This window comes from Bos javanicus, chromosome 23 (assembly GCF_032452875.1).
Source record: "Bos javanicus breed banteng chromosome 23, ARS-OSU_banteng_1.0, whole genome shotgun sequence".
NCBI classification, from domain to species: Eukaryota; Metazoa; Chordata; class Mammalia; order Artiodactyla; family Bovidae; genus Bos; species Bos javanicus.
In genome coordinates, this window is record NC_083890.1 from 16,201,816 (window position 1) to 16,217,296 (window position 15,481).

General features: G+C 46.4%; 1 protein-coding gene across 12 annotated transcripts in view; it reads right to left on the bottom strand.

Annotated features, from left to right (window-relative positions):
• TRERF1 (transcriptional regulating factor 1) overlaps window positions 1-5,367 on the bottom strand; it is a 209,609-nt gene extending 204,242 nt beyond the window's left edge. For 8 of the 12 annotated variants that reach the window (XM_061398187.1, XM_061398193.1, XM_061398192.1 and 5 more), the window contains exons 1-2: window positions 4,787-4,988; window positions 4,272-4,356 (exon numbers count right to left, since the gene is read on the bottom strand). The gene's annotated coding sequence lies outside the window, so the exon portion shown is untranslated. The other 4 variants (XM_061398184.1, XM_061398183.1, XM_061398185.1 and 1 more) reach the window with 4 other exon arrangements.
• Window positions 5,368-15,481: the final 10,114 nt, after the last annotated feature.

Genomic DNA, 15,481 nt, shown 5'->3' on the forward strand with positions numbered 1-15,481 from the left:
ATCCCCAGAGAGGCTTTTTGAGGCTACTTTAAGTAAGTCCAGGTCACTGCCCTCTGTGGTTTCATCTGAGCATTTATGGCATTTTGCAAGATATATTTCTTTACATGTCTGCCTCCCCTCTGGACTGTAGAATAAATGGTAGGGTAGGGGATGCGTAGAGAAAGATGATAATGTCTCTTTTAATTATCAGTATATACCCAGAGCAGTAACACAGTGCTTAGGAAACAGTAGGTGCTCAATAAGGAGCTGCCAAATGTACGCATGAATAAACCAGATCCGGTTACAGCATGAAAATAACTGTTAACCTCCAGCCATTTAAGCACATAGGTTCTTTTTCCCCTTCCTCTCTATCAAAAAAAATTTTTTTTAAGTGTTACTAAGCCAATAGCTCAGTACATACCACTCATCCCCAGCTTGTCTTCCATGAGGAAAAAGCAAAAATCATCTTTCTTCAGTAAACTCAAATTTACCAGAAGTCCCTACAAGCAGCTGCTGTGAGAACTTAAACATTTTTAGACAAAATTCCAGAAGTTTTTTGTTGTGTATTTTCTTTAACCCAGAGGAAAAGTTTATTAAGAGAGCCATGGAATCAAACTTACATAACCAGGACTATATTATTCTTTAATATGCCACAGCACCCTAGCTGAAAAACATGCCAGTATCTCCAGTTGCTCTAGTCTCCCCTCCCCACAAAAGAAATCATCTAAGTTTTAGTCTCCCCTTTATTTCATTGGTTCCTCTCTGATGTGCAAATTCAGACGTATTATTAATCCATGAGATTCCAGCTGATTCTCCTCCCTAAATCACAGTTTCATGAGGTCAGAAATAAAATGAGCTGAATTCAACTGTTTTTAGAGCAGGACAGTCAACACCCGTCTCTACTGCTTGAGGTCTGAACCACTTGTCTGGATCCTTACTTCTCATGTCAATACTCAAGGTCAATAAAAACATCAAGAGCTTTTCCCCCAAAAGTGCCTGTGGTAAAATATACGTTATTGCAGAAGGGACAGTAATACAATATCATTATTATGAACCTTATCACAAATACATGACCAAATCCCAATAACCCACTTGTGAATTCTCCACAGAAAGTGGGTAAAGCCACACTGGGTGTTCTGGTCTCCCACTCCTCCCAGGACTACCTCCCCCTGCTGCCTGGGAATAACAGCTCAATTAACCTTAGATTTGACCAGGCATAATTAGGCAGGTGAACCAGTTGGCTGGAGGGGAAAACTTCCAAGATGAACTGAAATTATTTTCGGTGTCTGGGATTATATGCCCCACTCTTTATTAGCACATATAATTGGGAAATGCACTCCCCCCACCCCCCGCACCACCCCCAGCACTTTTTTCCCCCTAAGACAAAAGTATTTCCTTGCATTTGACAGTCAAGATTATCAGGCCACTCAAGAGTCCTTGTTGGAATGCCAAGGTATAAATCCACTCTCTCCAGGAGAAGACAAAAAGAGAAGTTAATCAACGCCCAAGTCCATGAGGCAATCTGGCCGTTGGCCCAGGAAGAGACGGACTGTGGAGATCTCTTGAGACTTCTCTCCACAAGACCGAGTCACAGAATTTCAGAGACGGATGCAACTCTCGGATCAAACCATGCATTTTTAAGATAAAAATTCTAAAGCCCAGAAATGGTTAGATGCTGATAACCTCCCCACTTTTCTTTCCAGTGACGCTGTCCTCCTCGCCTAAGAATCAAATCACCTTAAAAGTTCTTGTCATTTTACAGATACTGTAAACTGAGCTAATGGCTGAACACAAGACAATTTTACCATTTCCTGATTAATCAGCTTTATAGACAATTCTCATGCTTCTCACAAAAAAAAAACAATGCTTCTGATTCTTAGGACCAAGCCACCCATCAGAGCAGGAGAAAAAGAATTTTAAGTAAGTCTTGTTTCTGTGACCACATATTTTATTATATAAGCAGCAAAGAACACTACAGACTATCGCCTCTTTTACAATGAAAGCTCCTACCTCAACAAAAACCACAGGCCCAAGTGGGTTAAAAGAGGCAAAACTGAGTACTTTCCACACAGTTCATAGAACAACTGTTTTCACAGCAAGCTCACATAAACGCTATGTGATATTAACACATGCCTGCTATGTGGAAGCCTGCTTACCAAGCTGTGAAAAGACCCATGCTTACTATGGAACCCGCAAAATTAATCTTCTCAGTGCTCATAAAGCAGAAGGGAAACGCTTTTTTTTGAGATGTCAAGCAGGCTTCTTAAACAATTCTTTGGCGAAAATGGACATGCCTAAAAGGGCGGAGCCCAAAGAGGTGTGTCACTGCCTGTATCAATTCCTATAAATCAAATCCTAACAATATTTTTAAAAGAATGAATTATGATTCATGGGCCTTCAAACCTTTATTACCACAAGAACATTCTCAGAAGAGGGAAAAAAAGCTCCTGTGACTTGATTAATGGCCAAAGCAAGACAATAAAATAAATCTCATAAATTAAAAAAAAAAAACCTGAATGACTGCTCTTGGCTTCAAGGGTAGACATGTAAATAATTCCCCTTCCCTGGGATAAACACACATAAAGATTTTGTTTACCTTCCCAGCATATACATCAACCAGACTCAGATTTTCAGCAGGGGAAAAATAATAGCTAATTTGTTTAACGAATGCCTAGTTAGGAACACTTGATAAGTGGCAATAATATTTAATTCCCAGCTAACTCAACTCTCAAGCTGCCAAATATCAAATTCTCAATCTGGAAATCTGATGACAGGAAGGAAAGAAAAAAAAAACAACTCTCCATCAGTAACATGTACAGAGCTCAATTTTTTAAAACAGATTTTTTTTTTCCCCTGCTAGTATTGAGCTTGTCTACAGAACTGCAGAAAGCTTAACCAACTTTAGTTAACCACATTGCTTACTGTTTACTCCCTGACTCTTCTAAACATGTCTTGGTTTGAATCCCTGATGCTAAAATTATCCTGACCAAGTTAAAATTCCTAGCATATTTATGGTGGTGATCATTTCATAATGTACAAAAATACTGAATTGCTGTGTTATTCAACTAAAACTAATACAATGCTGCAAGTCAATTATACTTCAGTTAAAGGAAAATAAGGAATAAATAAACCTCCCAGCATAATAAAGGTACGTGACAGCCAAAGACCTACAACTCATCTGCAGAAACCAGTAGGCTGAGGACCAGGAAAAGAGGCTCAGAGAAGCAAAGAGGGCAGGTTAACTAGTTAAGCGCTGACTACTCCTCCTTGTTATCCTTCCCCTGAGCACCAAAACCACATTTTCCATCACCAGACTGCTTTCCTGAGACAGTAAGTGATGCAGGAGGTTGGTACCAGTTGGGACAATGTAAAACTCCTTTCTTAAAGCTCTGCTCCATGGCCTGCTAAAAAGTGCAAACAGCCGGCATTTTTTAAAGAACTCTTCAGCCATCCCTGGATCCGTCATTCCTAAGCATCACTTCCATGCACTTCACGAGACAGCCGGGGCCATGCTGTTAGCAACCCGCTTCACCACGTTCACTTGCCAAAGCCGCGTCTAGCGTGGGGAAGAGTTTCCACAAAGCTGGCTCTAACGGGCCAGTCGAAGGCACACGGAGGAACCAGAAGTCATTTTCTTTTAACCTAAGGATGGCAGGCGCACATGCTCCAGCCCAATGCCGGCCAGAGGCTGCCCGCCAGGTGCTCTTGGCCTCTGCCAGTGAATGGGTGGTTTTGTGCTGTTTTTTAAATATCTATTTCTTTAGACCACCAGCAGTAACTTCCCAGCCTCCCCGAACTGAAGTTGGGGAGTGAAGGGATAGGTTTACTCCCTTATACATTTCTCCCATCTGGGTGGCCACTTTAACTTCTGGGGAGTACCCATGCCCCGAAGAGCCCACAGGAGCGTATACATACACATATGCATCATGTCAAAACCCCCAAAAAGCACATCCCTAGAGTCCTGCGGTTTCTTGGCTGGAAGAATGAAGGCCTTATAACAGCACAACCTTCAATTGCAAGCTTCACCACCACCATTACCCTTTAAGCTGGGGCTGCCAATTACAGCGCCCACCTCACCCCTCCCCCTTTGCTGGGATGCTGTGCAGCGCAGAGAGGGGAGAGGGAAGAAGGGAAGCAGAGAAGGCCCTGCGAACATACTGAAAGTAAAAAAGTGGGGGGAGACGTCTCCTAATCCATCCCCCCACTTTTTCCTTCCCCTCCCCTGTCTTCTCACGGAGCATCCCCCAACTAATTTTTTTTTTTTAATGTAACTTAACAAGCTTCTTGCCTACCTTGGCTGTTTCTGCAACAAGTGCATAGGCAATCCGACAAGAAGACCAGTCTTCGCCTGGGGGGTGAGATGAGGGGCGAGCAGAGCTGATGGAGTAATTTCAATATTAATTTATGTCAGAGCCGCCTTCTCGAAGCGCTACTCACTTACAGTACTGCCCTTAGCCTGTAAACAAATATCGCTCCGCCAGGAAACATACTCCCCAGATGCAAGCCCCTCTCCCCAATAGGGAACCTGGCCCTTCGCCCCCCCACCCCACCCCCCGCCACCCAACAGCGTGCTTCCCCACCCCGGGTAGGAAGCGCTGGGTTTCCAAAGCACCAACCCAGCAGCTCCGCCACCACCCCAGCAAGAAACTTACTCGGTCCGTCTACGCCTCCACCCTCCCTTCAGGAAATCTACTCTCCATATGCATTCAGCCTCCCCGCAGGAAATCTGCTCCCCCCTCCCCCCTTCTGTATACATGCACCCCTCCCTCTCCTCCTCCCCACGCGCCCTCCCCGGCCAGAAACTTACTAGCGAGCAAGCGTGCAGGCTCTCCCGATCCTGGAAACTTACTCCCAGATATAGCGCCCGCCAGCCCCCTTTCCCGGCCCTGCTCCCCTTCCTGCCCTCCGCCGCAAGCAACTCCAAACTCTCTGCATCCAGCCACTCTCCCTCCCCGGTGGAAATTTGCAGCGCGGGGCCGCGCGCGTGCATCCACCCTCCCCTTCAGGAAACTTACTCCCCATCTGCATGCACCGCCTCTCAGCCATCGCTTAGAGGGAAGGGGGTGTGCTAGGGAGACAGAAATACATATGTATCTCTTGCCCCTCCCCCGGCCGCAGCCCACTCGGGGCCGAGCCGCGGTAACCTGGCCTTACCTTTTGCATTGCTCCCCACCCTCGCCCCCTCCCTTAACCCTCCTTATCCGCTCCCCGGCGCCCCCCTTTTTTCACCCATTACCCACCCCTAGCAACCGTTCCCAAGCTCCTCTCGGCCTTTTTTTTTTTTTTTTTTAATCCAGGATGCAAATTCCTCCCCTGTCAGCAAATCGACTGTCAAATTATTTTCTTGCAAAAGGAGAAAGGCGGGGTGCGGTGGGGGGGAAGCAGAAGCAAAAAGGAGGGGGGGGCGGGGAAAGGGAGAGAGAGGGACAGAGGAGGGGAGAGATATCCCTCCGCAGAGCTGGGTCTGGCCGCGGGCGGGGAAGCAGGAAGTAAGGTGTCCAGCGCCTCGGCCGGCGGGTCCTCCGCCGCGGCCCCCGCCCGCGCCCCCTGTCCCCCGGGGCGCCGCGCTCTGGCGGGCGCGGGCCGCCCGGCGCATTGTTCGCAGCCTCCCCGGCGATGCGCTGTCGACCTTATTATGTGTGCTCTGCTTGTGCGTGAGGTTGCACCTTTTGTAGGCTGGCGAGACTCTGGACGAGGATGGGGCAGAGGGCGCGGACCAAGTTGCTGCCCCGCGCGGGACCTGTCAGCCCCGGGGTGTGGCAGAGTCTCCGACGAGGCCGGAAAATCGAGGCCCGGGAGAAGGCGGCGTGGCCGGGGAGCTGCCGCTCGAGACCCGGACCAGTGCAGGATTGTTTCCTGCGTAGCCGTCCCGGTTATTGTAACGCGCTTTGCAATCTAACGACTGGGCTTTGGGTTTTCTGTTTATTTTTTAAGGGGCTGCAGAGATGCCAAGGTCTGAGTGGGCTGCGAGGAGACGGTCTGCGCCTACCCACCACTGCACCCGGCCTCAATGGGGCTGGGAGAGGGGCTGAGGCTCCCGGGAAGGGGCTGGAGGTTCGCGAAGCGCGCGGCTCCCGTCCCTCCGCCCCTATGGGGGCGGGGAGGGGGTGCTGCAGTCGGCGCTGGAACGGCAGCCCTCTGGGGAGGGGTCTCCATCTCCGCTGCGCAGCAGGCCGGGGAGGGAGGTTGCCTAGGAGAGGGGCCGGAACCGGGCGGCGGAGGGGAGGGGAGGGGGCGCGAGTGCCGCCGCGGCGCGCGCTCGCCCCTCCTCGTGCGCCATGACTGTGGAACGTGGTGCCGGGGAGGAGGGCCGGCCGCCGGGGGCCGCCCGGGGCTGCTCGGCATTGGTGCGGAAACCCGAGCCGGGAGCCGCTCCTCGCTCAGTCTCCTCCTCCTCCTCTGCGGGGGAAACCGCTGCACCCGAGCCGAGAGCAGCTGCGAGCAGGGGGCAGGGCGCGGGCTGAAAGGCGAGCCAAGGGTTCAAACCTCGGCGGCGCCAGGGGGGCGAGAGCCGGACAGCCCCCTGGTCCCTCAAAGGCGCAGCCGGCCTTTCGGTCCATCCTGGGACGCCAGCCTTTCCAGGAGGCTTCACGAGTTCAAGGAAACGTGAACCAAAGATGGTTGGGTGGCACAGACCACCTCGAGCCGGGTAGGGGGCATCTCTCTCGTTGAGGTCCCACAAGACAGCGAGTGCTTTTTGCTCCGGAGAAAGTTAAACCATGCGTTTTTCACTATGGGAAAATCGTTGCGCCCGTTCCCCCAAATCTTCGGGCAGCACAAATAAGGTGCTCCCGCTCCCCGGACCTTCGCCACTGTCCCCCACCCCCACCCCCACTCGGGCGCCGGGTGTGGACAGGGCGGGGGAAGGCTATATGGGAGCTTAAAGCATGAGGTCATGGGCAGAGAAGGCTGCTGCCAAAAGCGGCCGAGGTTTTTGTGTATTTTGAGGGGTAACGGTTCTCCATCTTCAGCAGTGTTGAGTTCTCCCGCATAACCCTATAAATTCTGGGGCACCTGGGCCAGAGAGCCCCCGAAAGAAGAGGGGGCTCTGCGCTCTTTTCATTCTATGAGCTTTTGGCCGGTGCCCTACCCTTTTAGGGAGCCCTTCCACAGAATCAAAGAAAGTCGAGGGACAGCGCACAGTGTCGTGGGGTTTGAGAAAGATTCTGATTCCTCAGTCGTAGGTCATCTTCCAACCCGATTGCTTTCTGCGATGGCCTCCTGCCCCACCTCCGACCCATTCTTCCTAAGTGTCCAGAAGAATCTTCCTACAACTCCGGACTACACTCCTTCAAACCCCTCCCATTTGCTCTTAGAATAAAGCTCCGAAGCCCCCGCGCGATCTCGCCCCTACAGACCTCCACTCTCACGGCTCCTCCTCCTCTACTGTAAGCAGGGTAGTGCTTCTTTGTTCTGTGGCTGGGGGCGGGGGTAACCCTTCCCCCTCCACCTCTTCTTACTAACTCCTGCTAGACCTTCAGACTCGACTCACTGTCACTACCTCCAAGAAGCCTTCCTAAGGATACAGTCTCAGCTCTAACTCCCTCAGAGAGAAAAGACCCACCCTCGACCTCGCGGCAGCGGGGCTGTGGCCGAAGCTGGCCGCAGTGGCAGCCCTTTTCCAAGTGGAGGAGGAATAGCCAAGCTTGAGCGCCATCACTGACTGGGGACCGGACCTCCTGGGTGGGAGTTGACGAGGACAAAACCTCAAAACACCCTGTTTCCTCAAGAGACCTAGGAAAGGCAGCGGCAGTACCGCCCAGAAACCTCAGCTCCACCACCTCCCACCCCCGGCACACACCCACACTTGTAATGCAGGGAGAGGTCTTTTAATCTAAAACTCCTCCCTGGGGCAGATAAGGAACCTGAGACTTGAAGGGAGTAAGTAACCTGCCTAAGGTCAGTGAGGAAATTGACACCCTGGTCTTTCTTGCGCCTAAGCTAAAAGGAAGGATTGGGGACCTAAAGTATTGCTGCTGCACAGCCTAGGATGCCCGTGTCGCCTTCCAAGGACCCCTACATGCTTAGCCCACTACCAACAGAGGGGTAGTAAGCCCAGTTGTTAGCCGGGCAGGCTCTGACCTTATTAGGCAAGTTACTTAACCCCACTTGGTTCAGTTTTTTGCTTGTAAAATCAGAATAATGGTACCCGCAGTGTAGTGTTTTGTGAAATTTTTATGAGTTTGTACATGTAAAGGCCTTAGAACAGAGTCTAGGCAAGTTCTTGGTTACTTGTGAGTGGGGTTTTTTACCCTCTCTTCCCAAGGACTCTAGAAAATCAGGGCCTCAGAGTCTTACCATCAAAAACTGCCTAGGGCCTAGTAAACTTTGACAGCACCTATAAATGCACAGACAATACACATTACAAAGGATTTAGTTAGCCAACAGATCCAGCCCTCAACAACCCCAAATCTGGGAGCACTGGTTCTGGACTTTTAGAATGAGTGTCAGAGGGAGGGTGACTAAGGTTAAAATATTACCTGAGATCTTTGAAATCAGTGTCAGGCTGAAATAGTCCCATCCTGGTGCGAAACCTGCCTGAGATGACAGAAGCCTTCCCAGGGCTGCAAAAACTGTAAGGGGACAGGAATGGGGTATAGCTCACTGGTAGAGCACATGCTTTGCATGTATGAGGCCCCGGGTTTGATCCCTGCCACCTCCAGGCATTGGTTCTGTTTGGGGGCTTCACTGGTGGCTCAAATGGTAAAGAATCCGCCTGCCAATGCAGGAGACACAGGAGATGGGGGTTTGATCCCTGGGTTGGGGAGATCCCCTGGAGACAGAAATGGCAACACACTCGGGTATTCTTGCATGGAGAATCCCATGGACAGAAGAGCCTGGTGGGCCCCAGTCCATGGGGTTGCAAAGAATTGGTCACCACTGAGCCACTAACACTTTCACTTTCATTATTATTATTATTACTATTATTATTGTCATTAGATCTTAGTTTTCCCATTCTCAGCATTTACCCCATGATAAGAGAGGGTTGTTTTTTTCAATGAAATTCATTTTCTTGGAATTTGATGCATTTATAATTGTTCCAAATTCGAATAAACATTGAGACGTCTCCCTCCTTCCATCTCTACTCCTACCAGTTTTCCCTCTGTGGAAGGTCAGAAGACATGTTCAACTGTTGTCCAGCTGAGGTCTCTGGAGAACTCTTCGGACGCCTATTTAAATTTTTATGTCCAGGGCTTTCTTCTCCAATTCAGGCAGAATCAAGCCCCTACTCCCAACCTCTCTACCCCTTCAGACTCAATCCTAAACAGGTTTGTAGTAACAGTGATGAAGCACCACTCCTGGACTACTAACAAAAGCAGAAAACTTGTTTGTGATTCTTTCTCCTCCTCTACACTAGAAATAATAGCTAAGGTTTACTGAGTACTTTCTATGTGCCTAGCACTATGCTAAATTCTATATGTGCTTTCTCCTATTTTATCAGCCCCAAACCATCATCATTAACCTTATTTTACAGATGCAGACAGAAGAGGAGGATCAGAGAGATTATGTAACTTGCTCCAGTTTGCATCCAGGCCAACCTGAGCCCAAACACTCCCTTAACCACTAGGCCTTTTGCCTCTCTCCAATGCAGGAAAAACCCTGGTAGCCTGAAGAGGAAGGAGTGAAAAAGAGTTTGGGGACTTAAACTGTGGTTAGTTGCACAGTCGTGTCCGACTCTTTGCGACCCCACAGTCTATACCCTACCAGGCTCCTCTGTCCATGGAATTCTCCAGGCAAGGATACTGGAGTGGGTTGCCATTTCCTTCTCCAGGGGATCTTCCTCACCCAGAGATTGAACCCAGGTCTCCTGCATTGCAGGCGGATTCTTTACCATCTGAGCCACCAGGGAAGCCTTAGGCAGATCTTAATTCAAATTCTGGGTCATGCCCTAAGCAATGAGAACCTGGAAAGATTTCTTAACCTTTCTGAGCCCCAGTTCACCCACCTATGAACTGGGACCATACAATTTTTCCTTGGTCAAATGAAGTGAAAGTCAAATGCCTGTGAATAATGAGTTTTAAAAGGCATAGTAAACCAAATGCAACGTTTAGATCTTGTGTGGCTGTGATTAGAATAAACCAATTGTTTAAAAGACATTGTTGAGACAATCAGGGAAAGAAAATGTCAACTTGATATAGATGTCAAGAAATTATTAATTTTTGTTAGACTTGATGGTATTGTGGTTATGTTTTTTCTTGAGTTCTTATCTTTTCATGCATAATGAAGAATTTAGGATGAAAGTTGTTTTGGATTTATTTTCAAATACTCCAGGCCTCTCTCCCAAACCCAAAAGATAAATACAATAAGATTAGCAAAGTTTGGGTAATTGGTGGAACTGTCTATAATACTGTTTATCCTACTTCTGCTGAATGTTTCAAATAAGTCTGAAATAAATTTAAAAATAACTATTTTAAAGCACTGAAATTTAAAATGATCAGGCTTATTTAATTACTATGAAAGGTTATCAGTAACGATGAACTTTTTTTAAATTGTTGTAATAATACAGTAGTGGCTTATAGGAGATAGGTAAAGATGGCAATTTTGTCACTATAAGACATTTGGAGCAACTCCTGTGTCTGGAAGGTAAACCAGGGAAGGGGCAGAAATGAACATCACAGAGAGCAAAATAGATAGGTAATTGTTAAGCACCCTCCCCCACTTAACCACACAGAGAACAATGTACAGGAAAGAAAATGGCAGGAATGGGTGATGGAGGAACAGGCACATTAAAACGGGGGGCCAATTTTCCCCCAAACTGTGTGTCTCCATAGAGCCACTTCAACATTGCATGGATTAGGAATCTGATACCTTGGGCAAAATTCTCAACTCTGTGCATCAGTTCTGTCACCCAGTCCAGAAACGTTGTCCTGAGTTGCCTCATTTGTAGTTTGGGTATAAGACCTCTCAGGCCCTTCCAGCCATCCAGACTAAAAGTCTAAGCAATTCTGTTGTTGGCTTTCACAAGAGAAGGCTCATTTTTGTGGCCACACTGGTTATTTGCCTAGCTCAAGAACAGACCCCAAATGAATGGAAATGTAGCCGATTCACAAACAAATGAAATGTTTTAGGCCCAATGAACATTCTGTGTATTGTTCTAGGAGTAATTTTTCTATGCTCCGGATTTAAACAGTTGGATTTTTTTTTTCATATGACCCCCTTTTGAAATGAAAGTTTGTTCTTGAGAGAAAATTTGCATTTCAGAGAAAAGATGAGACAATATATTTGGTAAATCTTCAAAGAAGTGAACTTTTCTGTATAATACTTTTTATTAAAGGTGACTGTTCAGGAGAGTTTCTTAAAAACTGAGACTTCCCTGGCAGTTAAGTGGTTAGAGCTCTATGCTTCCAATGCATGAGGCTTGGGTTTGATCCCTTATTGGGAGCTAAGATTCCACATGCGGAGTGCATGGCCAAAATTTTTTTAAAAGAATAAAAACTGGGAAAACCAGGCGTGGAGAAATGGGCAGAAAAACACGGAAATCCCACTTCTGCTTCCTGCTCTATCCAAGGCTCTGAGATGCAACATGACCAAATCAATGGACTGTGTGTGTAGAACCCATCAGTGTATACCTTAGAAACGAGTGATACTGCTATATTTAAAATGGATAACTAACAAAGACCTACTGTATAGCACAGGGAACTCTGCTCAGGTAACCTGGCAGCCTGGACAGGAGGTTGAAGGAGAATGGATACATGTATATATATGGCTGAGTCCCTTCACTCTTCACCTGTAACTATCACAACATTCTTAATCGGCTATACCCAACACAAAATAAAAAGCTAAAAAAAAAGAAAAGAAACAAGTGATGGATGTAACTCCCACAGTTGTTGAAAAAGGCTCAGTGGTCAAGGGCAAAAAAGCCTGTGGCAAGTTCAAGCAGTGAAACACAAGAGTTGTAGAGTATTTCTGAAACTCATGTTTGTTTGCTACCAAAGCAACAAAAGCAAAAAGTCCTGGCACAAGAGGGCTTATGGGACTCCCATTTTGAAACCAATAAGATAGCATGATATGTTGACTGTCACCTTAACCCCCAAGTCTGTTAAAGACGGTGTTGAGAGAGCAGGCCTTACTCAAGACAGGAGGCCTAACTGGTGTTTATTTAGTAATACTAAGAGATCGCTATCTCAGGCAAGTTTCTAGCCAGAGAGAGAAAATAGGTTCCAGACTATGAGACGGTTCTCAGTTTAAGTCTTATTTCCAAGAGGGAGGAGAAAAAGCTAGCCTATTTGGTAGATTCTGTATCTGGTACCAAAAACACACACACACACACACACACACACATACACACAAAAGCAACACATTGGTTGAAATTCCTGCTAGAAATTCCTGCTAAAAATTCCTGCACCTGCCTAGAAGGCATGCTTGGGAGTCACACATTTCAGCTAGGGTACCAGCCCATGGTGAATCAGACTCAAGGGTTATGATGGTGGCCCCCGCTGGTTCGCAAAGGAGTGGCTTTTTTCGGTATAACGTTGAGGAAGAAAAAGTAAGTGAATTTCCTACTGGAGATGCAAATCTACTAAAAAAGTTTTAAACTGCACAGTTTTTAAATCTAAATATAGATCACAACTACTGTTCCAGAAGCCCCAATGGAGTCACAATTTTTTTTTTTAATGGGAAAGAGAACACTTAAGACCTCCTATTAGAAAATTAACCTGGCCGGCACACTTCAACAGGTAACAGAGGAGCATTTCGGGTAAGAATTGTTTAAAATACTGTGCAAGAAGGGCGGGCTTCATGTATATGCAGCTTGTGTAGTCACATTAGACCCCGCACTTAGAAGGTCCCAGCACTGTTCAATCAAGATGGCGATGTTGGTCGCCATCTTGAAATTCATTGTGGTTTTTGAACGAAAAGTTCTGCTTTTTCATTTTGCTCTGGACCCGGTGGTTTAGATGGTAAAATCTTCTGCTTGCAATGCTGGAGACCCGGGTTCAATCCCCGGGTCAGGAAAATCCCCTGGAGAAGGAAATGGCAACGCACTCCAGTATTCTTGCCTGGAAAATTCCATGGATGGAGGAACCTCGTAGGCTACAGTCCATGGGGTCGCAAAGACTCGGACACGACTGAGCGACTTCGCTTGTGCAGAGCTGAGGGAAACCAGGAACAGACAACATAGCACCAGAGGACTAAAAGCAGTGTGGAACCTTAAACAAACCCATAAGTCAGAAAGGGCAAGAAAGAGAAATATCTGGAATACAGGGAAGGATGTTGCTGAAGTCATGTGTGAGAGGGTTACACAACATTAGTGACTGTCTCCTGTAAGAACACAACACAGAACACACCCACAGTCAACCGGCAGCATGCAAAGAGCACTCTCTGCCCCTGCCCTCTGACCTCCAGCACGTGCCTCCCATTGGCTGAACCCTACAGGAAGTCAGAGACTCTGGAGCCTATTGAAATCCGTATAGGTCAGCCTGCCGGGGTACAGGATATGCTAGGAGAAGGTAAGAGTGAGTTTGGAGAGGGCAGAAAATAGCCAGCTCAGGACTTCTATCTGAAATTTTCAGGATCATGGTTAAGAGTAAATAACACGGAAATGGAAAATTCAAACAGTGAGTTTCAGTAAATGACTTTGTGTTGATTTTTTTTTTTTTTAAGGATAGTCATTTGCTAGACATCATGAAGAGGGTCTTACGTACTTTCAAAGGAAAAACGAGGTAGTCCAAGAATTTTTTTTAAAAAATCAGATGTTTGAAAGAACCATCGTTAAGTGAAGAGAGAAGCCTAAGATTTCAAAATTTTTAGAAACATTCCAGGCCCCAAAGTCGAATTTTGTAGGTAACACCTCACCTTTACTTCTCTCACGCTTAAACCAACATCACAACAAAAAGGTACCTTTGACAGGCACTGGATCCCAAGAATTGCAAGGACCGTTAGGGTTCAAGAGATTCTTTTCACACATGAATAGCCTATACAAAGGGAGTTCATTATGCTGATTTGTAACCATTCCGACTACTCAATTCCTCTGAACATTTTTAGACTATTCAGATCACTTTCAAAAAAGTGCATATCACTGATTAATTCTCATGCCACTCAGAGTTCTTAACTATTCAGATACGGGCTAAACTAAATTTATCCTTTATAATTTCCTTGAAAAACAAAGATTTTTGCTGCAAATGTGAAGAAGACTGCAGGGACACACTTCATCTCTTTTTTAAAAATTGAGGTAAGAGTCACAGAACACAGAATTAAGCATTTTAAAGAACATAGTTCAGTGACACATCTATGTAGTTCCAAACATTTTTATCACCCCAAAGGGAAACACAATACATGTTAAGCAGTCACTCCCCATCCTTCCCTTCCTCTAGGGCCTTGCAACCACTTACCTGCCTTCTGTCTTTAGGGTTACCTATTTTGGATATTTCATATAAATGGAATCATATAAAACGTGACCTTTCCTGTTTGCCTGCTTTCACATAGCAATGTTTTCAAGGTAAATTCATGATGTAGCATGTGTCAATACTCATTCTTTCTTATGGCTGGGTGATATCCCCTTATGTTGGTATTAATATTTTTTCATCAGTTCATCAGTTGATAACATGTGAGTTGTGTTTCCAGCTTTTGGCAATTGTAAATAATGCTGTGGTGAACATGAGTGTATATGTACTTATTTGAACCCAGGTCTCCCGCATTGCAGGCGGATTCTTTACCAGCTGAGCCACAAGGGACGTCCAAGAATACTGAAGTGGGTAGCCTATCCCTTCTCCAGGGCATCTTCCCAACCCAGGAATTGAACCGGGGTCTCTTACACTGCAGGTGGATTCTTTACCAGCTGAACTACCAGGGAAGCCCTACTTATTTGAACACCTATTTTCAGTTTTTTTGGGTATACACATAGGAGTGGAATTGCTGGGTCATATGGCAATTCTGTTAAACTTTTTGAGGAACTGCCAAATTGTTTACACAACCTTTTAAGGGAACTCTGAAACCCTTTTAGAAGCACTCATTTTACAACCACTAGATATCATACCTAGAGTAACTAAGCCCATTCTTGCCTATAAATTAAAACATGGTCCAGAAATTTTTCTATGTGGAAGATACTCCAGTTAGCAGTTGACTTTGGTTCTTATAATGTATTTAGGTTATTGGTTTATAAAGTAATACATGTTCACTACAGAATTTTAAAAAAAACAATAGGATGCAAAAAGAAAACATCATTTGTAACCCACTGTGAACTCTTATGGAGAAGGCAATGGCAACCCACTCCAGTACTCTTGCCTGGAAAATCCCATGGGTGGAGGAGCCTGGTAGGCTGCAGTCCATGGGATCACTAAAGTCGGACACGACTGCGTGACTTCACTTTCATGCATTGGAGAAGGAAATGGCAACCCACTCCAGTGTCCTTGCCTGGAGAATCCCAGGGATGGGGGAGCCTGGTGGGCTACCATCTATGGGGTCGCACAGAGTCGGACACGACTGAAGCGACTTAACACCAGCAGCAGCAGTGAACTCTTAATACACACTTTTTTTTTTTTTTACAGAAATAGCCTCAGAGTGT